This window comes from Canis lupus, chromosome 12, assembly GCF_003254725.2.
Source record: "Canis lupus dingo isolate Sandy chromosome 12, ASM325472v2, whole genome shotgun sequence".
Taxonomy (NCBI): Eukaryota; Metazoa; Chordata; class Mammalia; order Carnivora; family Canidae; genus Canis; species Canis lupus.
This window is the reverse complement of record NC_064254.1, coordinates 4,920,802-4,944,057: the sequence shown is the minus strand read 5'-3', so window position 1 is coordinate 4,944,057 and position 23,256 is coordinate 4,920,802. Positions and strand designations below refer to the sequence as shown.

General features: G+C 47.3%; 1 protein-coding gene across 11 annotated transcripts in view; it reads left to right on the top strand.

Annotated features, from left to right (window-relative positions):
- Positions 1–23,256, top strand: part of FKBP5 (FKBP prolyl isomerase 5) — a 135,755-nt gene that overhangs the window by 5,705 nt on the left and 106,794 nt on the right. For 3 of the 11 annotated variants that reach the window (XM_025418548.3, XM_025418549.3, XM_049092059.1), the window contains exon 1: positions 22,299–22,404. The exons of 1 other annotated variant lie outside the window; for it this stretch is intronic. The gene's annotated coding sequence lies outside the window, so the exon portion shown is untranslated. Of the gene's footprint in view, positions 1–22,283; positions 22,405–22,947; positions 22,967–23,073; positions 23,212–23,256 lie in introns of those variants that run through there. 7 more of the 11 variants (XM_025418552.3, XM_025418553.3, XM_049092063.1 and 4 more) reach the window with 4 other exon arrangements.

The window sequence follows — 23,256 nt, the reverse complement described above, 5'->3', positions numbered from 1 at the left end:
AGCCTACACAGTTTGGTTAGCAGGACAGAGACCCCTCCCCACCCATCTCCAACCTTCCCCAGCTTCCTGCTCTGCTGGAAGGCCCTGTCACCACACATACACATTCTCTCTCTCTCTCTCTCACCCCCCTCGCAGGCACCCCCTGAGAGGACCAGCTGCAGCTGGGAGGTGGGGGCTGGGAGAGCACTGCCAGGGTTCTCAGATCCCTAGCCTCTGTCTACCACCCCTCCCTCACCCCCAACTGCTGAGCTGCTTCTAGGTTTAAAGCAAAACATGATTCTGTCCTTCCTGCTGCTCAGTGGCAGCAGCACTGCCTGGGATTATTTTTAGCATGGATGCAGGGAAGGCACATTTCTCCTTGACTTTCACTGGGGACATCCCCCACCCCCCAGCCAAGACTTGGCCTGGGGAGGCCAGGACGGAAACCCCCCTCCCAAAAAGGGGAAATGGGTGTGTTTTCGTTCCTTCAGCTCACCAGAACAGGAGTTGTAGTCAAGCTTGGGGTTGCACTGATGGGAAATTCTAGGTTCCAAAGCCCATGGGTTCCACCCCATCTCTGTCTCTGTGTCCCCTTAAATCTGGGGAGCAGGAAGTGCATGGTGTTTGCAGCCAAGATGCCCAGTCTTTGGTGTTGGGGTCCAAGGGGAGATTACAGCCAGCACTGTGGACTACAAGGGGCACCAGGCATTCTGCGTGGTGTTTACATGGGTGCTTGCTTTATAATTCATTAAACTGAGCATGACTGTTCTATATGTTTCTCTGTACGTGTGTCTTTTATTTGATTTCATTTTTTAAGATTTTATTTATTTATTTATTTATTTGACAGAAAGAGAACACAAGCAGGGGAACTGACAGGCAGAGGCAGAGGGAGAAGGCCACTCCCTACAGAGCAGGGAGCCCAATACAGGACTCTGTCCCAGGACCCTGGGATCAGGACCTGGGCCAAAGGCAGACGCTTCACCAACTGAGCTACCCAGACACCCTATATGTGTCTTTTAATTTTTAAAAATAAATTTAAAAGTAGGTTCCATGTCCACCGTGGAGCTCGAACTCACTACCCTGAGATCAAGAGTCCCATGCTCTACTAAGCTAGCCAGGCACCTCAACTACGTATGTCTTTTAGATGGTAACATTACTTTATTGAGGTATAGTCTACACACAGCAATAGCACACATCTTAAGTTTACAGCTTCATGAATTTTGACAAGTGTATATATATCTGTGCAGCCATCATCTAAATCAAGATTTTGAACATTTTCTGCACCCCTATATTCCCTGGTACCCCCTCCTAGTCAGTCCCTATCCCTGGGGGCAACCTCAATCTGATTTCTACACCATAGGTTAGTTTTGTGTATGAGCACAGATTCATGCTTTACAAGCTTAAAAGAAATACAGCTGCTATCGTAGAAAAGGGAAGTGGAAAATAAAATCTTTAACATGAAAAGGGGGCCTCAAAGGGTGCCTGGGTGGCTTAGTCAGATAAGTTGTCTGCCTTCAGCTCAGGTCATGATCTCAGGGTCCTGGGATTGAGTCCCCGCAAGGCACTGGGCTCCTTACTCAGTGGGGAGTCCGCTTCTCCCTTTCCTTATGTCCCCCCACTCCCCAGCTTGTGCTCAGGGGCTCGCTCTCTTTCTCTCAAATAATAAATATTTAAAACAAAAAGGAAAAAAAAAAAGGAAAAAGACCTCAAAATAGGAGCGTTATTTCAATTTGAAAAAACAAAAACAAAAACAAAAACTAAGGAATCACTGGCATGGGAAATGGGAGATTCCAGGCCCAGTCCAGCCTCCCAGGATTGGAACAGGAGGTCTGGGGACGCTTCTAGGAGCAGAGAGGCAGTGAGTGGAGAGAGCAGGGGTGAGGAAGAGGCCTACCAGGGCTCCTCTTGGGTCCATCCACCCCCCTGTTCTGTGTGAGGTCCCTGCCCCTCCTCCAACCCCCTCACCACAGCAGTTTTCTGCAAGGCCAAGGCTACTAGGAAGGGCGCTCTCAAGGGCATCCGCCCAGAGACAGGGAGAAGTCAAGGCCTCTGTACAGCTAGGATATTTATCTCTCCTGCCCTCCCTTTCAAGGTCTTTTCGATTTGAGGCCTCCTTCACCCTATGCCCTGCCTGGGGAGAGGCTGAGGTTCTCAAGGTAGGGTGGTACCAGAGTCATGGAGCTCAACGTTCCTTCTTTTTTAAAAAAAAAAAAAAAAAAGATTTTATTGATTTGAGAGAGAAAGAGCACAGAGGAACAAGGAGAGGGACAAGGAGATTTCACTGAGCCCAGGACACTGAGATCATGACCTGAGCCAAGGGAGGATGTTTTATGGACTGAGCCACCCAGGCGCCCATCATAGTTCCTTCTTTCCTTCATTTAAAAACACTGATTTGGGGCTCCTGGGTGGCTCAGTTGGTGAAGCATCTGCCTTTGGCTCAGGTCATGATCTGAGAGTCCCTGGATTGAGCCCCACATTGGGCTACACCCCCCCCTCCCCGTTCATGCTCTCTCTCCCTCTCAAGTAAATCTTTAGGGTGGCCCTGGTGGCTCAGCAGTTTAGCGCTGCTTTCAGCCTAGGGCGTGATCCTGGAGACCCAGGATGGAGTCCCAGAGTCCCACGTCGGGCTCCCTGCATGGAGCCTGCTTCTCCCTCTGCCTGTGTCTATGCCTCTCTCTCTCTCTCTCTGTGTCTCATGAATAAATAAAATCTTAAAAAAAAACTTTAATAAATAAAAATGAAAACACTTATTTGAATGCCTCCATGACACTGTAGCTTCTGCTTCCCACTAAAGAAAGAAGGATGACTAAGACAAACATTAGCTCACAGGGAGTGAAAGGCAGCATTCCCAGGTGATGCCAGGCCTTCCACTGCCTTCGTGCTGGAAATGTGGGGTTCAGAGAGGCAAAGTGACTTGTGCCAGGTAGTGAGCCGCTAACAGAGGGAGGCAAAAAACAGGAACCCTTGACTCTGGCCTCCCTCCTGCGGGTGAGAAAGCTGAAGGAAGCAAAATCAACAGCCTGATTCCCTGGCTTTCTTCCCCGCAGGCTTTCTGGAGTAGCAGAAAGAGCACTGACCTGGAAGTCAGGAGACCTCATTTCTGCTTCTAGGTCTTAGAAGCACTTCCTCTCTCTAGGCCCGGGTTTTCTCCCATGGCCAGGAGGAAGGCAGCCTCCAGAGGAGCTTTAGGTTTCCTTCAGCTCCGCTTTCTCAAGTACACTCTGCATTTCCCCACCTCAGTGCCTTCCCTCGTTCCTCTGCCTCCTGCAATGCCCCCTTCCCTTGCCTTCTCTCCTCCCCACATTCTCCCAGGCATCTATGACCTAATTCACCGCTGCCCCCTGAGGCCCCCACAGCACTGGGGATCTACTGAGTGGTGTCCCCTTATGTCTCCACTGCCAGAACAGAGCCTCCCTCATTCTGCAGCCCTCCTGTCCTACGGCAGGGCCGCCGAGGCCCTGCTGGGAAGGTAGCTGGCGGTGAGGGTGGGAGTGGGGATATGGGTGTGTGTGTGTGTGAATTCTTGCTCCCCACTTCTGCGTGCCCCTTTCAACTTTCCGAGATTGAGCTCTTCCTGCTGGGCAGGCCAGCCCAACCCGGGGCATCAAAGTGGGGCATTTGGGACAAAGGTGACCCCGCTGGGAGGCGATCCCAGGAAGGATGAGGACAGCTAGGGCCTGCCCCACCTCAGCTGTCCCGTCCTCCTTCACAAACACCTGGGAAGAAATCCTCCCTCACAACAAACATGTGGCTCCTGTTCACACAACCACACCCAAACCCACTCCTACCTACCTGCCCACAGACAGACCAGCACCTCGGCGAAACACGTACCCTCCTGCTTCCTCCGCCCCCGGCCCCGCCTCTGGCACGGGCGCAAGCGCACAGTCACTGCACATGCGCACACGGGTGCACATGGGCGCACGCGGACACCTGGGTGGGTCCCCGGGGGTCCACGTGGGTGCACACGTGGGTGCACACGTGGGTATTAGGAGTGAACGCGGGCCGTGCGCCTCGGGCGCGCACACTCCCACGTGCATGCACGCGTGGGTGCCCATGTGCACACACTTACTCTCCGTGATGCGGGGCTCCGCTCCACCCTCAGCTCTGGGGTGAGCCAGCTCATACTTGCCCGCTGAGCATCCTCCAGGGGAACGTGGGGTGAGGACAGTGCTCCATTGTTGGCTCCTGGCTGCCTCTGGGTTTATATCAAACTATGCTCTTCTGTCTTAATTTTTTTTTGAATTTTTTATTTATTTATGACAGTCACACACACACACACACACAGAGAGGCAGAGACACAGGCAGAGGGAGAAGCAGGCTCCATGCACCGGGAGCCCGACGTGGGATTCGATCCCGGGTCTCCAGGATCGCGCCCTGGGCCAAAGGCAGGCGCCAAACCGCTGCGCCACCCAGGGATCCCTGTCTTAATTTTTCTTACTCATGAATGACCGTATGGGTAGCAGGGAAAGCCCCAAGAGCGGTGGTGGGTTCCCTCTGGGCAGCACCTTGCTTGGCTGGCTGACAGGAATGAGGGTGGGGGTGAGGGGCGGCGGTAAGGTTTCTATCACTCTGTGAACAGACGTCTCCAAGGAGCCATTGTTTTTGTGGGACCGGTAGACGGTAGGCGTGAGGCTGATCCCATTCCATCCATTCTTCCCGTTGCTGCAAGGCCCTTAGGCTCCTATTCTCTTCCTGCAAAGAGTAGAAAGGCTGTGAAGCAGGCCCAGTCCCAAGGTTGATGTGGGAACTCTGGGGCTGACACAGGGTCCCAGGCAGGCTGACCCCCTCAAGTGGAAGGGGGGCTCCTCTTGGCCACCACCAAGGCAGCACAGCAGTCATGCAGAGAATGGTGAGGTGGAGGGGTTGTGTTTGACACAATTACCCAATCAGGGGTTGGGCAGGGAGCAAACTTGGATTCCTTTAAACCCAATTCAGCTACAGTCACTGAGCCTGGCGTGGTGCTGGGGTGTCTGGGGAGGGTGAGGGAGTGGATACATAAATGAGTAAGACACAGCAACTGTCTTCTAAGTGTGCATGTGTGCATGGGTCTTGTGGAAATGGCGTGTAACCCAGAGAGTGGAACGGGGGCACCATCCTAGATCTCTCCTCTCTTATCCCATCCAATCAGTCCCCCCGTCCCCTGGGCAATTCTTTTTTTTTTTTTTTTTTTTTTTTAAGATTTTATTTACTTATGAGATAGAGAAAGAGGCAGAGACACAGGCAGAGGGAGAAGCAGGCTCCATGCAGGGAGCCCAACGTGGGACTCGATCCCAGGTCTCCAGGATCAGGCCCTGGGCTAAAGCAGAGCCACGGGGCTGCCCGGCAATTCTTGTTCCATCCTTCTCCTGAGTTCTCTCTGTTCAGGTCTCACTGCCACAGCTTCAGCGTCTCTTACCTCTTCCTTCCTGGGGCTTCTAATTGGGCGTGTGTGTGTGTAGGGGGTGGGGTGTCCCACCTCCAAGCTTGTATCATCTCCCACTATGCTGCCAGAACCATTTGCCTCAAACACACAGCTGATCTGTAACTGAGATCCCTTCACTGGCTCACCATCACCATCGGAGTAGAGGTCTAAATGTCTGACATGGCACAGCCAGCCATTCGTGCACAGCATGCATGACCCCTGCATCGCTCAGCTTGCCCTCATCTGCACATTAGATCCCAGCCTCCTGATTCCCCTACTGACCATGCTGGTGTCCACATCTGAGCCTTCGGATGTGCTGTTCCTGTTGCCTGGAATGCCCATCCCCTCCTTGACCTAGCAAGGACCTTCTTATCTTTCTAGACTGAGGGAGTCTTTTTTTGTTTTCTATTAGAATACATTTTAGGGGTGTCTGAGTGGCTCTGTTGGTTAAGTGTCCGACTCTTGATTTCTGCTCAAGGTCATGGCATTGAGCCCTACTTTGGGCTCTGCACTAGGCATGGAGCGTGTTTGAGATTCTCTATCTCCCTCTTCCTCTGCCCCTCATCTCCCCCCACGAAGAAAGAACACATTTTAACATAATGCTGACAATAATGATTTAAAAGCCAACATTTCTACATAGCAGGCACAATTCTGACTGCTTTATATATTACATATAAATAATTATATTTATGAATATACATTAGTTCATTTAATCCTCACAACCCTGATAGGTACTATAATTATCATTTCCGTTTGATAGGTGGGAAAACTGATACACAGAGAGTTTAAATGACTTATTAACCTAAAGTGGCATGCCTAATAAGTGGTAGAGTGGTATTTACACACAGCCAGTTCAAAGAGTCCATACAGTTCACCTCTGCACTACACTGCCTCCCTGTCTTAAATATTTGTCAACTTACGTAGCTTTTGAGCAACCAGATTCAGTTGTTTAATAAATGAATGAATGAACTCATTAACATTTAATGACATGAAGAAGTAAGGCTCATGTTCATTCACGTAAGATGTCTGCTATCCCAAAGCAATTTTATTTTACAGGACATAGAAAAAATTTTAAAACAGATTTTAGAGTAAAATCCCCTACATACTATTTTAATTTTATCTTCTTGCTTTTTACATGGAATTTGTGTGGATCTTCAAGCCTAAGTTTTTTCAAGTCAATGAAGAGAGGTCCTCAAGACCTTCTAATGACCTACTTACCATGACCTCCTACCCATGACACAGGCAGATGTCAGCTACATTCTGAGCAATCTCTGTGCTTATGCCACCAGGGAGACAGATCCACTGAGAAGTGACCTAATACAAAGTGAATTATGGCCGATGCTGAAAGAACATCCTATCTCAGCACATGGGCCAGGGACAGAGTTGTTCCAACCAGGCATGTCTGTGAGCACTTTCTGGAAGAGATGAGATTTGGACTAAGTCTTGAAAGATTTTGATAACTGGAGAGAAGGGAGAAGGGCATGTAAGTCCAGAGAATGTTTGGATACCCAGATTTGGTGGTAGGAAGAGTCAGGCAGGAAAGTAGGAGGCAAGAGAGGATGTGGTGGGAGGTGAGACCACCAGGCAGGTAGGTAACCGCCACTTAGTGAGGTGGCAGAAGCTGAAATCGTCTTCATGTCCACCCTGGTTGATTGTACGTTTTTGGACAAGTAGTTGATTTAAAAATTTTTCATTTTCTGTCCTATATGTAAACTAAGCATTTAAACCGGGGAAAAGCTCAAATGAGAATCCCCAGGGCAGGAGAATGTGCTGACTCTGCAATCTAGCATAGTGGCCTCACCTCCTACCCAACCAACATCTTCGGTCTCCCTACGCTCACTTCTGAAAGGTGGCGGAGCTTAGAGCAAGAGCCACAACTGCCAGTTGCTGGCTTGGCAGATCATTTAACTTCTCCATGCTACAGTTTCCTTGGGTTGTTTTTGAAGATTAAATTAGTTATGACAGAGACACCTGGGTGGCTCAGTGGTTGAGTGTCCACCTTTGGCTCAGGTCATGATCCTGAGATCTGGGATCGAATCCTGTATCGGGTTCCCTGCATGGAGCCTGCTTCTCCCTCTGCCTGTCTCTGCCTCTCTCTCTCTCTCTCTGTCTCTCACGAATAAATAAATAAATCTTTAAAAAAGCTTAAAGTAGTTAAGACATTTAGGCATCTAGAACTTTAAGAATTTCAGCTTCCAATAAGTGCCTGGTAGACTTTAGCTAATATGAACATTAGTCAAGGGTCTTCATCATGATGCAAATTGCACTGGGTTATCCTTCTTTTAGACCACAGGATTTGTCCTTCGATGTCACCTCTCCCTAGTCCTAGATGTCTCCCCACAGGTGTGGTTCCTGTTGACCTAAGCAATACCCTCCTCACCCACCAAATGCCTGAATTAGCCACCCCCTCTTTTTGCCCCTGCCCACTATGTTGACCTATTGGCTTCTTGGGATATGATTAATTCTGATTTGCGCCCATTGGGCTTGGACAGGGAAGCCAAGCTGCAAAGAAACCTGAGTAAATGCTTTCTGGGAGCTCATAGGGCACACAGCCAATTTCAGTTTGAGGGTCAGCCAGGTTCCAGGCATCAGAGCTAAGTCCCCAAAGAGTAGGCATTGGTGCCTCTATGTCTCCTCTGGGGCAGCCAGCTCATGGCCCTGCATGTACCCAGGCTTGGGAAATACCTTTGGTTGTTTGCCCAACAAGGTCAGAGCAGCATCCAGCTATGCAGTGACAGCCCAAAGATCTCTGAGAACTCTGAGAATCCTATCCTTGAGATAGGATATAAATCTGGCTCGTCACAGCAAAGGGCCAGGTGGAGAGGGGATTAGCTTATAAACAGAGCTGGGGCCCTTTCCCAATGCCAGGCCCAACTGGTTGCCAATCGAGAGGGCCTTGACAGTTCTCTTTGAACTCTCAGGTTCACTTTTCCCCCTATCTTGCCCTTCTTGCTCACTTCTGGGACTTTCTCCCAACACCTTCCACCCTATAGAAGCTTTCTCTTGAATCCTGGGAACCAGAGTTTCTATCACTGTGTTTTGGGGTTTTGTGTTTTGTTTTTTAACTAGTTGTTCTGTGGTGAGATTTCTTGCATGTTTATCCTGCTTGTGGTGCATTCATCAGATTTGAACAATTTCAGCCATGGCTCGTTCTACATGGTTTCAGTATTTCTTCTGTCCCAGACACCATTTCTCGAAGATGGTCTGGGAGTTTGCTAACAATGCCCCACCCAAATAAGAATCTCCTGGGAACTCAAGAGTCTGTGTTTCCAACAAGTTCCAGGCCATCTTAGGTCCACTGTACTTGAGACCACTCAGCCAGGACTGTGAGTGCTTCAGTGGCAGGGCCTGGATGTCACTCACCTCTGTGTACCCAGACACTGTGGGGCCTGTTTGTTGAATGGAACATTCACTGGCCACTGAAGTCAGCAAAAGTGGGGCCACCTCCCGTCCTAGGCTCCTAAAGTCCTGATACCAAAAAGGATACCATTCAGACCCATGCATTTCAGGCATCAGCCGAGAGAGGAAAGAAACTCTTTGGGAGCTTTAAGGGGCTCCCCCCAAATTCACCAAGGAGGCCTTCAGGGAAAGCACTCATGCTGACTTAACCACACTGGACCTCTGTTCTCTGTAAAATGCAGATGAACATTTCTGTGGTGAGGGTTGAGGTGATGAAGTCAGCCTCAAAAGTTAGAAGTTCTGGGTGTCAGGCTTACTTCTCTTTGGTGTTAGGAGTAGGGGAAAAAACAAGTGGGCAGGTAGCAGGTGAGAAATTATTACTTGCAAGCTACTTCCTTGAAAATACGGAGAGAAACAGACAGATAATATAGCGGGCTAATAAATAAGAGATCAAGACCAGAGCTCGAGATCAAGAGTCTGCCACTTAACCGACTGAGCCACCCAGGTGTCCCGGTAAGAGTATGTTCAACTTCAAAAGAAGCTGCCAAACTGTGTTTCAAAGTGGAAGTATATGTTCCCACCAGCAGAGTGTGAGAATTCTCGTTGTTCTGTCTTTGCCAGCTCTTGGTATTGTTTGGTCTTTTTTAATTTTAGCAATTCTGGTTAGGCGTGTAATGGTTTCTCACTGAGGTACACATACGCCCACCCCTCTAAAGTCTTCTGGAACCATTCCTCCTGCCTGCACACTTCTCTCCAGTTGCTCCAACCATTTCTCTGTTTCTCCCATGCTCTAGGCCCCCTTCCCAGGATTCTCATCCTCTTGAAATTTCCAAAACTGACCCCTTCTCATCATTCAGTTTCAGCACAAATGTCACCTCCTCAAAGTCTTTCACCACCTTCTCTGATGGTGTCCTCAACACTTTTTATCCCATTTACCCTGTTTCTTTTCTTTGTAGCAGTGAGCCCTAACTGAAAGAATCTTATTTGTCTGTCTACTTGTCTGCCCCATGAGAACCTTAACTCCATGAACAAAGGAATCTTGTCTGTTTTATTTACCTAGAACAGTGCCTGATAGATAGTAGATGTTCAACATATGTTGTTGAATGGATTTTCAGTCCAAAGTATGCATTCAGTATATTGGACTTTGAGGTCCTGGGAATTAAAGGGCATGCACATCAACAAATACAAATATTTAAAACATAAATTATTTGCATTGTCTGGGGCCATTCAATTATGCATGTAAATATGCTTAGAAATCTAAAAATGTAGAAAAATAGAAAAAAGAGGAAAATTGACCGTAGTTTCACCAAATTACCATGATTTAAAAGTATAAAACATTATATATTATTAGCTAGTTTTAGATGTTTTTATTTTTATTTATTAATTTTTTAGACTTTTTTCAAGTTCGCTTTTGAATAAGTAATATTTACACATAGAAAAAATTCAAATAGCATATCCTTAAGGATATTTTTATTTATTACAGCTTAAGGAAGAAGGCTGCTCATATACAAACATAGATACATCTATTTGCATTTTTCCCCCAATAGCACCATATTGAATACATTGCTCTGCACCTTGCTTTTCTCACTTGGCAATTTATCTTAGAAATCATTCCACATCAATAGGTGTATCATTTAAGATTATATTCAGCTGGGGATCCCTGGATGGCGCAGCGGTTTAGTGCCTGCCTTCGGCCCAGGGCGTGGTCCTGGAGTCCCGGGATTGAGTCCCACATCAGGCTCCCTACATGGAGCCTGCCTCTCTCTCTGCCTCTCTCTCTGCCTGTGTCTCTGCCTCTCTCTCTCTCTCTCTCTCTCATGAATAAATTAATAAAATCTTTAAAAAAAAGATTATATTCATCTGTGACAATTCAAAATATCAGTGCCTTGTAAGATTAGACATTGATTTATCTCTCATTAATAAAGTCTAGAAGTAAGCAGACAGGCAACACTAGGACTGCACAATTATCAGATACCTTCAGCCTTTTGCTATGCCATCCTCAGCATGGGGCTCTACTTCATGGTCCAAAATGTCTATCTGAGCTCCAGCCATTACATGTGCATCTAGCCAGCAGAAAGAGAAAAGGAAAGAGTGGGACATGCTTCCTTCCATTAAGGACACTTCTTATGATGTTTCTGCTCAACTCTCATTGGCTAGAACATAGGGACACACCCAGGTGTAAGGGAGGCTGGGAAACATTTTTTTTTTTTTCTCTTAAGGAGTCTCTGTGCCCAATGTGGGGCTCAAACTCATGAACCTGAGATCAAGACTCACATACTCTATCAACTGAACCAGTCAGGTACCCCTGGGCAACATTCTTTATTGCAGGTAGCCATGTATCTGCTAAAAATAAAGAGAATAAATAAAGATCACAACTTGAGCCCAGGGCAGATGCTTAACCTACTGAGCCACCCAGGCACTCTGAGGAGAATAGATATTGGGGATGACTAACGGCCTCTGCTACAGCATACATAGATTTGCCTCATTTTTAAAAATTGAATTTTTTATAGCAAGCTGCCCAACAAAAAGTGGGAGTCCTTCACCAAGCCTCATGTTCTGCACTTCCAAATTGAAGTCTTCCTTGGGTGTATGATTGGTAGAGTTAGGTCATATGTCCATGTTTTAGTTGCCAGGGAGGCTGGGAATTTGTGTTGACTTCCAGGTTGAGGACAAAACTCATAATAGGGGAATGCTCCCACATATAGAAAAGCCACTTAGAATATGGACCAATCCTCCTGTCAAAGACAACTAAATATGCTATATTTTAAAATAGTTTTTAAAAGATTTTATTTATTCATGAGAGAGAGAGAGAGAGAGAGAGAGAGAGAGGCAGAGACACAGACAGAGGGAGAAGCAGGCTCCATGCAGGGAGCCCGACGTGGGACTCCATCCTGGGTCTCCAGGAACACACCCTGGGCTGAAGGCAGCGCTAAACCGCTGAGCTACCCGGGCTGCCCTAAATATGCTATATGTTTATATCTTTAAAAATCTAACAAGATAGTGAAGAATTACTGAACCAAGATACATTAAAACATAGGAATCCAGAGAGATCAGATTCTCCAGGTAAAATACAGGACTTCCAGTTGTATTTGAATTTCAGATAAGACATGTTTTTTATTTTTATTTTTTTTAGGGTATGCCCCAGCCAAATTTGAATTTTAGATAAACAAATTATTTTTTAGCATAAGTGTGCCCATGCCACTATTTGTGACATACTCATAGTAAAAAGTGATTGTTTATTTGAAATTCAAATTTAACTGGATGTCCTGTATTTTTATTTATTACAGCTGGCAACCCAACCAGAGAAGTGAGTCCAGCACTTGGGGCTGCTTTTGTTCATGGGCATTTGCCAATCTGAGTCATCAGAGAGGTTGAGCTGTGGTTTTCAAAGCTTATTAAGATTAGGGTACAAAATTGGAATGCAAGACTTATGAAGGTTAGAGACTCGGATAAATCACCCCTATGGTAAACTATAACTTTGATTCCCAGTGAACCACAACAGCTATGGGTATTCACGCTCCATGTACTCCCCTTGACTCTGGGCTAGCTCTGTGACCCAATAGAATGTGATGGAAGCAATGTTGTACCAGGTCTGGTACAGCTTCCGTATTTTGGCTCTGGGGTAAGCCAGTTGCCATGTGATAAGTAAAACTACCCCTAAGAAATGGGAGCTAAGGAATTGGTGATGTGTACCCAGCTGGATTTCAGAATTGCTATGGATTTGTGACTGCTATGTGTCTGCTTTTTGTATTATTATTTATTTATGTGTCTCCTTTTTTATTATTTATTATTTTTATTTTTTCTCCTTTTTGAATAGGAATATAATTTGTGATTTTCCTTTCTCTGACTGTTTCCTGTGGGGAGCAGGTAACTTGTCTCTGTAGTTTAAAGGTTGTGATAACCAGAGGAGGATCACTTTGAGAAATTTCATTCATATCTAAACTTGATTTAGGTGATGAGATTATGAACCTCAAATCCAATCCTGGTAGAGCAACAGGGTGAGATTTTGGGAGATCTTAGGGGGTAGTGAGTATATTTCGCATGGGGGAGGAAGTGAAACATTAAGGGGCAGAGGGAATATTGATAGATTGTTATTTTGGTGTCCATGAGTAAACCATATATCTGTACTCACATCATTATTAGTTCCTTCCCCTTGAATCTGGACTGGCTTGTGACCTGCTTTCACCAACAGAACATGGTGGAAATAACATTGTTGGTTACAGATCTAAACCTTTAGAAAGCCCGGCAGCTTCCACATTTGCCTTGTAGAAGAAGCTAGTCATCATGTAAAAGTCCAGTTATTGGGATGCCTGGGTGGCACAGCGGTTGAGCGTCTGCCTTTGGCTCAGGGTGTAATCCCAGAGTTCTGGAATCGAGTCCCACATCGGGCTCCCTATTAGGAGCCTGCTTCTCCCTCTGCCTGTGTCTCTGCCTCTCTCTCTGTTTCTCTCATGAATAAATAAATAAAATGTTTCTTTTTTAAGTCCAATTATCTTGAGACAACCGTACTGTGACAAACTCAACCTAGCCTCATGGAGAGACTATGTGGAAAAGAACCTAAGACCCTTGCTAACATCCCAGCTGAGGTCCCACTTCCCCTCCATGTGAGTAAGGCCATCTTGGAAGTAGATCATTCAGGACTGGTCAAGCAGCCCCAACTGATGCCACATAGAGACCAGTTGTCCCTGTTTCAAATTGCAGAATCATAAACAACTAAATAGAATAATCAGTTTTTAAATTTTTTTTTTAATTTTAATTTAATTTGGGACTCCTGGGTGGCTCAGTGGTTGAGCATCTTCCTTCAGTTCAGGGCCTGATCCCGGAGTCCTGGGATCGAGTCCCACGTCAGGCTTGCTGCATGGAGCCTGCTTCTCCCTCTGCCTGTGCCTCTGCCTCTCTCTCTGTCTCTTTGTGTCTCTCATAAATAAATAAATAAATAAATAAATAAATAAATAAATAAAATCTTTAAAAATGTTTTAATTTAATTTTTTAAATGATTTAGTTATTTATTTGAGAGAGAGAAAGAGAGTAGGTGGAGGACAAAAGGAGGAGAGAGAGAATCCCAAGCAGACTCTGCACTAAGCATAGAGCCCGATGTGGGGCTTGATCTCATGACACTGAGATCATGACCTCAATGAAATCAAGAATTAGTCGCTTAACTGACTAAGTCACTCAGGTGCCCCTAGAATAGTTACTGTTTTAAGTCAAGAGTACGCAAACTATGGCCCATTGATGGCTACCTTTCTTTTTTTTTTTAACAGCGTTATTGAAATACAATTAACTTACATACCATACAAATTACCCTTCCCCTTTTTTAAAAGATTTATTTATTTATTCATGAGAGGCACAGAGAAAGAGGCGGAGACATAGGCAGAGGGAGAAGCAGGCTCCCTGCAGGGAGCCTAATCCGGGACTCCATCCTGGATTCCAGGATGACACCGTGAGCTGAAGGCAGGCGTCTGAAGGCAGCTGAGTCACCCAGGCGTCCCTTGTGATTAGCTTTTTTAACTTAGTTAACATCTTTGAGAATCATCCATATTGTAGCTTCTATCAGTTACTTTGTTCTTTTTAATGGCAAAATAATATTCCATTGCATGGATATACCACTTTGTTTATCTGTTCGTCAGTTGACAGACATTTGGGCTGTTTTCACCATCAGTTGATAGACCTTTTGGCAATTATGAATTTTATATATATATATATATATATACACACAAGCATCTGTTTGAGTCCTTCTTTTTAGTTCTTTTGGGTATATATCCGGGATTGGAATTGCTGGGTCATATGCTAATTAGATGTTTCACATTTTAGGAGATGCCAAACTATTTTCCAAAGAAGCTGTACTATTTTACATTCCCACTGGCAATGCATCAGGCTTCTAGATTCTCCACCTACTCACTGATGCTTAGTACCCTTGTTGAAATCAGTTGACCACAGATATGTGGGTTTATTTCTGGACTTCCAATTCTATTTCATTGATCTATATGTCTATCCTTGTACCAGTACCAAGTATTAGTAACTGTTGCTTTGTAATATATTTTGAAATCAGGAAATGTGAGTCCTTCTAATTTGTTTTTCTATTTACTTATTAGATTATTTTTTAAGGGCAGCCCCAATGGCCCAGTGGTTTGGTGCTGCCTTCAGCCCGGGGTATGATCCTAGAGACCTGGGATCGAGTCCCACATTGGGCTCCCTGCATGGAGCCTGCTTCTCCCTCTGCCTATATCTCTGCCTCTCTCTCTGTGTGTGTCTGTCTTGAATAAATAAATAAAATCTTAAAAAAATTATTTTTTAAGTAAGCTCCACATTTGTGGGGTTGAACTCAAAATCCTAAGATAGAGGCAAATGCTCTACTGACTGAGCCAGCCAGGTGCCCCATTTTTCTTTTTAAATACTATTCTAGCTATTCTGGGTCTTTTGCAATTCCATATGAATTTTAGAATCAGCTTGTTGATTTCTATACAGAAGTCACCTGGGACTCTGGTGGGATTGTATTGAATTTGTAGATAATTTGGGGAGTAGCCATCTTAATGTTGTCTTCTGATGTATGAACATAGAATGTTTTTCTGATTATATAAATCTTCTATAATTTCTTTCAACAATGTCTTGTAGTCTTCAGACTGTAAGTTTGCCACTTCTTTTGTTAAATTTATTCCTACGTACTTTTTAAAATATTTTATTTATTTTAAGGATTAAAAAAAATATCTATTTGAGAGAAAGGGAGAGAGAGAGAGAATAAGGGGAGGAGCAGATGAAAAGGGAGAAGCAGACTCCCTGCTGAGCAGGGATCCCAACTTGGGACTCAATCTCCGGACCCTGAGATCATGACCCAAGCCAAAGTCAGATAGATGCTCAACTTACTGAGCCACCAAGGCACCTCAAGATTTTATTTTTGAGTAATCTCTATACCCAACATGGGGCTCAAAGCCCACAACCCCGAGGTCAAGAGTCACATGCTACACCAACTGAGTCAGCCAGGCACTCCTATTATTATTTTTAAAGTAAGCTCTACACCCAAGGTAGGCCTTGAACTAATGACCAAAAGATCAATAGAGTCACATGGTCTACTGACTGAGCCAGGTGCCCCAGTATTTTATGCTTTTTTATGCTATTATAAATGAAATTTTTTAAATTTCATTTTTGCATTGTTAACTGAAAGTGTATAGAAATATAATTGATTTTTATTATTTATCTTGTTTCCTACAAACTTGCTGAATTCACTTATTATTATATTATATATTTTTTAAGTAAGCTCTACACCTAGTGTGGGACTTGAACTCACAATCCTAAGATTAGGAGTCACATGTTCTACTGACTGAGTTAGCCAGGTGCCCTTGAATTTGCTTTTTAGTTCTAACAGTTTTGAGTGGATTCCTTAGTATTTTCTTTAAAAAAATTTTTTTAAAGATTATTTACTTATTTAATTTATTATTTTTAAAATTTTTTACTTATTTATGATTGTCACAGAGAGAGAGAGAGGCACAGACATAGGCAGAGGGAGAAGCAGGCTCCATGCACCAGGAGCCTGATGTGGGATTTGATCCCAGGTCTCCAGGATCGCGCCCTGGGCCAAAGGCAGGCGCCAAACCACTGCGCCACCCAGGGATCCCTACTTATTTAATTTAGAGAGAGAAAGAACAAGAGTAAGCCGGGGGAGGGGCAGAAGGAAAGGGAGAGAACCTCAAGCTGACTCCCCACACTCACAGACACAGAACTTGATCCCAGGACCCTGAGATCATGATCTGAGCCAAAATCAAGACTCAGGCACTCAACAGACTGAGCCACCCGGGTGCCCCTCCTAGTATTTTCTTTTTATTTATTTTCTTTTTTATTTTAAAAAATATTTTTATTTATTTATTCATGAGAGACATAGAGAGAGAGAGAGGCAGAGACACAGGCAGAGGGAGAAGCAGGCACCATGCAGAGAGTCTGAGGTGGGACTCGATCCAGGGTCTCCAGGATCATGCCCTGGGCTGCAGGCGGCGCTAAACCGCTGCACCACCGGGGCTGCCCTGCCCTACTTTTTTTTTTTTTTTTTAAAGAGATTTATTTGGGTGCCTGGGTGGCTCAGTTGGTTAAGCATCTACCTTCAGCTCAGGTCATGATCCAGGGATCCTGGGATCGAGCTCTATGTTGGGCTCCGTGCTCAGAGGGGAGTCTGCTTCTCCTTCTCCCTCTACCTGCCACTCCTCTTGCTTGTGGGCACTCTCTCTCTGTCAAGTAAATAAATAAAGTCTTTAAAAAAAAAGATTTATTTGAGGGAGAGAGTATACAAGAGAGTGAGTGGGGGGAGGGGGAGGGAGAGAGAGAGTGAGAAGCAGACTCTGCTGAGCACGGAGCCCAACACAGGGCTCTATCTCTGGACCCTGAGACCATGACCTGAGCTGAAACTGAGTTGGATGCTTAACTGAATGAACCACCCAGGCACCCCTCTTTAGTATTTTCTTTTTTTTTTTAAAGACTTTGTTTTTTGTTTTTTTTTTTTGTTTTTTAAATGATAGTCACACATACACAGAGAGAAAGAGAGGCAGAGGGAGAAGCAGGCTCCATGCTGGGACCCTGATGTGGAACTCGATCCCAGGTCTCCAGGATCGCGCCCTGGGCCAAAGGCAGGTGCTAAACCGCTGCGCCACCCAGGGATCCCTCTTTAGTATTTTCTATACACAAAATTATGTCATCTGTGAGTAGAGATAGTTTTATTTCTTCCTTTCCAATTTGGATGCCTTTTAATTTTATTTCTTGCTTAATCATCTGGCTAAAACCTCCAGTACAATATTAAATAGAAGTGGCAAAAGTGGACATCCTTGTCTCGTTCCTTGTCTTTTTCTTGGAGAAGATATCTAGTCTCTTACCATTAAGTATGGTATTAGTTGTGGGTGTTTCATCGATGCTTTTTATCAGCTTGAAATGGCTACCTGGCTTTGTAAATAAAGTTTTTCTGGAACACAGCCATTCTATTCATTCATGTATTGTCTATAGCTGATTTGGACTACAATGACAGAGCTGAGTAGTAGTAACACAGACCATATGGCCTGCAAATCTAAAATATTTATCATCTGGCCCTTTAAGAAAAAGTACACTGACATCTATTTTGAACTGCTAAATTTTGGGATAGTTTGCTATGAAATAATATATAACTAAAACAACTCCAATCTTTGACTGGAACCTCAAAGAACTGCAACATTGGGTAAGGAGGAACCATAAATAAACAAACCCTCCCACAGACTGTAGTCCAACTTCAAGTCATCTGGGAAGCTCAGAAAATCAGAAGCCCTGAAATTGAGTTAAGGTGATGGTAGCTTGCTAATGTCACTAAATGTCTGCAGAAATCAATGGAAATCCTTTTCGGAGGAAGATATTATTATTGTTGCTTCAAATGATTTTTCTTTTTTTTTTTTTTAAGATTTTATTTAGTCATTCGTGAGAGAGACAGAGAGAGAGGCAGAGACATAGGCAGAGGCAGAAGCAGGCTCTCTACGGGGAGCCTGATGCTGGACTGGATCCTAGGATCCTGAGATCATGACCTGAGCCAAAGGCAGATGCTCAACCACTAAGCCACCCAGGTGCCCCGTCAAATTGATGGGGCACTGATTTTTCAAATACAATGTCCAGAATATAACCAGGTACATGAAGAGATAAAACAGCATGAGGAAGAACCAGTAGTAAAAACTGACAACAGAAATGGACACAAAGGGACTCTAGATTGAAATTAACAGACACAAGCCATAAAACAACTACACTTTCTCTGTTTAAGGAGAAAAAAGCTGAGCTTGAAAATTATAGCAAGTCACAAAGAGATATAAGAAGTGACATAGCAGATCTGAAGAAGACCCCCCCCCCAAAAAAAAAACCAAAAAACAAATTAAGAGCTTGATGGGTGGGTTTATTTATTTATTTTTTTTAATTTTTTTGATGGGTGGGTTTAGAAGGAGAATTTTTTTTTTTTAAGTAGACTTCACGCCTGATGTGGGGCTTGAACTCATGACCCTGAGATCGAGAGTTGTATGTCAGGCACCCCAAGAGGAGAATTTTTTAAAGAGTTGAAGACAGAATTAGTGAACTGAAAAATAGTCACAAGAAACTTTTAGAACAAAACATCGAAGGACTAAAGATAAAAAACAGTAAAAGAAAGGGATGTAGTGAGAAGGTCTAATAGGTATTTCAACTGGGGGGCTCAGAGAGAGGGACAGAAACAGTATTTGAACATACATTGGCTGAAAGTTTTTCGGAATTAATGAAAACTTATTCAGATGGGATAAGCAGCCATGAAATGACATATATTCACTTCACCATATGTTCTGACTCTTAAAACAGTACATCTTTGGGGTGCCTGGCTGGTAGAGCATGCGAGTCTTGATCTCAGGGTTGTGAGTTCAAGCCCCATGGGTGTAGAGCTTACTTAAAAACAAAAACAAAAACACCTCAGTGCATCCTTCCTGTACAGATCTGCCTTTGAAAGGATTCTGAAACCAACATAAACGTATCTCCATAGCAGATGGAATAGGGCTTGTGTGGGCTGAGTTCAAATACAAGCTTTGCCATTCCCTGCTGTGCTACCTGGAGAAGGTTGCCAAACTTCAGTTTTCTCAGCTGATAGATAGGACTAGTAATACAGGCCTACCACACACTGCCATTGTGAGAATTAGGTGATACAGTGCATGTGAACAAACCTCATGAATGCCCAGTGCTTTAAAAATGAGAAATCATTTGAGCAAGATCACAAACATTCCCAGGGGCACTAGCAGTGACAGGTAGGACTGGCTACATAACTTGCAAGTTCCAGCGCAAAATGAACATGCAATGTTGAAAATTTACTAAGAATTTCAAGACGGTGACAGCAGAGCATGAAACCAAGTGCAGGTCACACGCCCCTGAATCCAGCCTTGGTAACAGGCCCTGCAAAGAACCCTCTGCATCTGGGAAGGGCTGTCCGTCCCACACCCAGGTGTCTGCAGCCATAGCCCACGTTATCGTTGAGTTCTGAAGGGCAGCAGTGTTTGGGGAAATTGCAAGCACACGTGTTTCTAAATGCCAAGGAGGGCAAGTGCAGTGACCGGAGTGGTTTTCTGAGAGAGTGGGTGGGGCCAGCCAGGCTGCCATCAGAACTGTGGAACTGACTGTTCCCCACAGACTCTGGCCTAGAAAAAAAAGCCTGCAGCTGTATCTACAGGGCCTGTTGTTGTTTGCTGCGGTGTGTTACAACACAGCCTGGCAGCCTCTGGGGCCTTTCTGTCTTCCTCCTGGAAGAGCCTGGTCCCAGAGCATGTGACATGACCACACAGCCCTGCAGATTTGCCCATACTGCTCCTCGCTGTTCCCTCAATTACCAGGCTTTTCCAGGTCTGTATGCTCTTTGCTCATGCTATCTTCTGCAGTACAGGAATCCCTTTCCTTCCTCTTTCACATCCCTCCATCTGGCAAACACCATCTTTTAAGACTATTGTTTAGAAGTCAGCTCTGGTGTCCCATCTTCAATGAAGCCTTCCCTGCCTTTTCCAGGAAGATCTGAATGCTCCTTCCTTGGAGCTGTCCACTGAAACATAAGCGGTACTGACATGCAGTGAGGATGTTACTATCTCCTTGGCTAAAGACTTCAAGGGCTGGGACAATGTCTTCTCACCTATGTATACTTTGCGCACGGCACTTGCTATTAGTTAGATTTTTTAAAAAGATTTTATTTATTTATCCTTGAATGATGCAGAGAGAGAGGCAGAGACACAGGCAGAGGGAGAAGCATGCTCCCCGCAGGGGGCCGGATGCAGGACTCCATCCCCGGACCCTGGGATCACAACCTGAGCCAAAGGCAGACGCTCAACCACTGAGCCACCCAGGTGTCACAAGATTCTTTTATTTTATTTTATTTTATTTATTTATGATAGGCACACAGTGAGAGAGAGAGGCAGAGACACAGGCAGAGGGAGAAGCAGGCTCCATGCACCGGGAGCCCGATGTGGGATTCGATCCCGGGTCTCCAGGATCGCGCCCTGGGCCAAAGGCAGGCGCCAAACCGCTGCGCCACCCGGGGATCCCTCTTTTTTTTTTTAAATGAATTTATTTTAGAGAGAGAGCCCGGCCGTGCACGCACGCGAGGCGGAGGAGCAGAGGGAGAGTGATAAGCAGACACTGCTGAGTGCAGAGCCCAGCACCAGGCTGGATCTCACTACCCTGAGATCATGACTTTGAGCCAAAACCAAGAGTTGGAGGCTTACTGGACTGAGAGCCCCTAGTAGTAGATTCTCAATCAATTGGTGTTGGAAACCTTTATAACATTATTGAAGGACAAAGGGCTGGATTTGGATTTAATCACTGATGCGTGTTGAATTAATGCATGAACACATTGTTTCAGTGATTCTCTGTGGCACCTGGTAAACAGGGAAACTTCTAGGCATTAAGTCAGGGCCCTTGCCCTTGAGAAGGTTTAGGCGTTGGTCCCGGTTGTCCTTTCTTCAGGCACCACCTCAGGAAGGCAGGGATGGCAATTTGTGGAAGAGGCTCTTCACAAACACCTAAATGACCAACATGACATAGTGCAGAGAGCAGGTTTGGGGCTAAGAGGTGTGGCTTCTGATCTGGCTATGAGACAGGTTTCCACAGGTGACTATTAAGCCCCATGGCTATGGGACTTGAGGTTTCTGTTTCCTCAAAAGTGAGGGGATTGAGTTGGTTATTCCCTAAAGCCCAGGTGCGGCCAGCTCAATCGCCGTCATCTGAATCTCTTTGGGGAACTACTCAGGGGCAGCCAGCCTTCTGGTGGAAGGAGCCTGGTCCCTCTCGAAGTGGGGTTTGCTCAGTAGGTCTACTCTTTCCTGGTGGCGGGGGCGAAAAAGGGGGATCAGAATACACAATCACTTTTTAAGGCCCTCTGCTGTCTCAGCCGCCTGGTATCCATCTCATCATGCCGGACAGGCGGGCATAAAGCCACGGCCAAGCACGGTCTTCACAGTCCCTTGAGGCCGTGGGGGAGATGCGCCGTGCTAAACTGGTTCTCAAGACGGGATTTTCCCCAGGCTCCACTGGGCATCTCTGACTTCCTGATGCTAACCCAGGCGGCTTACCTGCCACAAAAGGACTGGCCTACCGTCTGCATCCTCTGGTCACGCCGGGTAAGCAGACAGGAGGGCCGAGCCGTCAGGGATACGATGCAGATGGGAAGTCAACTAGCCTGTGTAGGCATCCGTTCCTCCGGAGGTAAGGGATGACGAGGGGCGGCGTCGGTCAGTTTCCCGCATGCCGTCCCCCCGACCCCACAAAGGCCAAGGGCCAGACACGTGGGCTGGCGTGGAGAGGCGGAGTTTACACTAAGGCGGAGGTGCAAATGGACGGGGGCGGGGCCTCAGTCGCACGGACGGCGCGCGGCCACCAATCCGGACGGGCGCAGCGACAGCCCGCGCGCCTTTTGGGGGCGGATTGACAGCCCCGGGGCCCTATGGACGGCGGGTCCTGCGGCCGGCGGGGGCGGGACCGCGCCGGGCGCTGCCCGGGGGATTCGGGCCGGTTCGCGGGCGCTGCCAGTCTCGGGCGGCGGCGTCCAGCGCGCGGACGGCCTGCTGGGCGGGGGGGCGGGGGCCGAGCGGCGCGCGGCCGAGGCGGCGAGAGACGAGGCCGAGGAGCACCCACGGCGACAGGTACCGGCGCCATGGCCGCAGGGGTGGGGCGGGCGGCCGCAGCGCCCCGGTAGCCGAATTCCCTCCTTGGCGGGCCGCCGCGCCGCCTCGGGGGCCCCGGTACGCGCGGGTTCCCGGCCCCGCTGCGGCGCCTCGGGGCGAGCGGCGCCGGGGAGGCCTCGAGCGAGCGCGCCGGCCGTCCCCCCGCCCAGCCGCGGCGCCCCCAGCGCGCCCCGCCGGCCCGCGGGGCTGGGGCTCCCTCCGGGAGGCGCTCCCTGGCCCTCGGCGCTCCCCCTCGCGGAGGCGAGGCCCGGCGCGCCCGCTCGTCCTCACCCGGCTTTTGTTTCCCGCCCGAGGTGACAGGTCCCGGCTCCGGCTCCCGTCGGCGGCCCCCGACTCGCCCGAGGCCCGGCGCCTGTGACCGCGACCGCCCGGAGCAGGCTGCGGGACCCGCCGAGAGCCGGGCGGCGCGTGAGCAGCCGCCGCCGCCGCCGCCGCCGCCGCCGCCGCCGCCACCGCCGCCGCCGCGGGCGGGAGAGAAACTTCGCCTCTGGGCCCGGGCGGCGGGCGAAGTCGAGCCGCGGTGAGCCGTGCGCCGGGACGCCGCGGGCGCGATGGAGCCGCGCACACCTGGCGGGGCCCCTGGCGGGCGAGGATAACGGAGCGCCCCGCCGCTGCGCCCTCGCTTTCGGTTTGCGCTCCCCGGGCGGCGGGTGTGGATGCGCGTTCACCGCCTTCACCTGCCGCCATGGGACGAGCGCCTGGGATCCGGCCTCCCGACGGCCCTCGGCCGCGCCCGGAGGGTGCCAGTCCGCGCGGGCCTAACAGGTGACTATTCTCGCTGCAGGGGAAAGCCAGTGGAAGCGCGCTCGT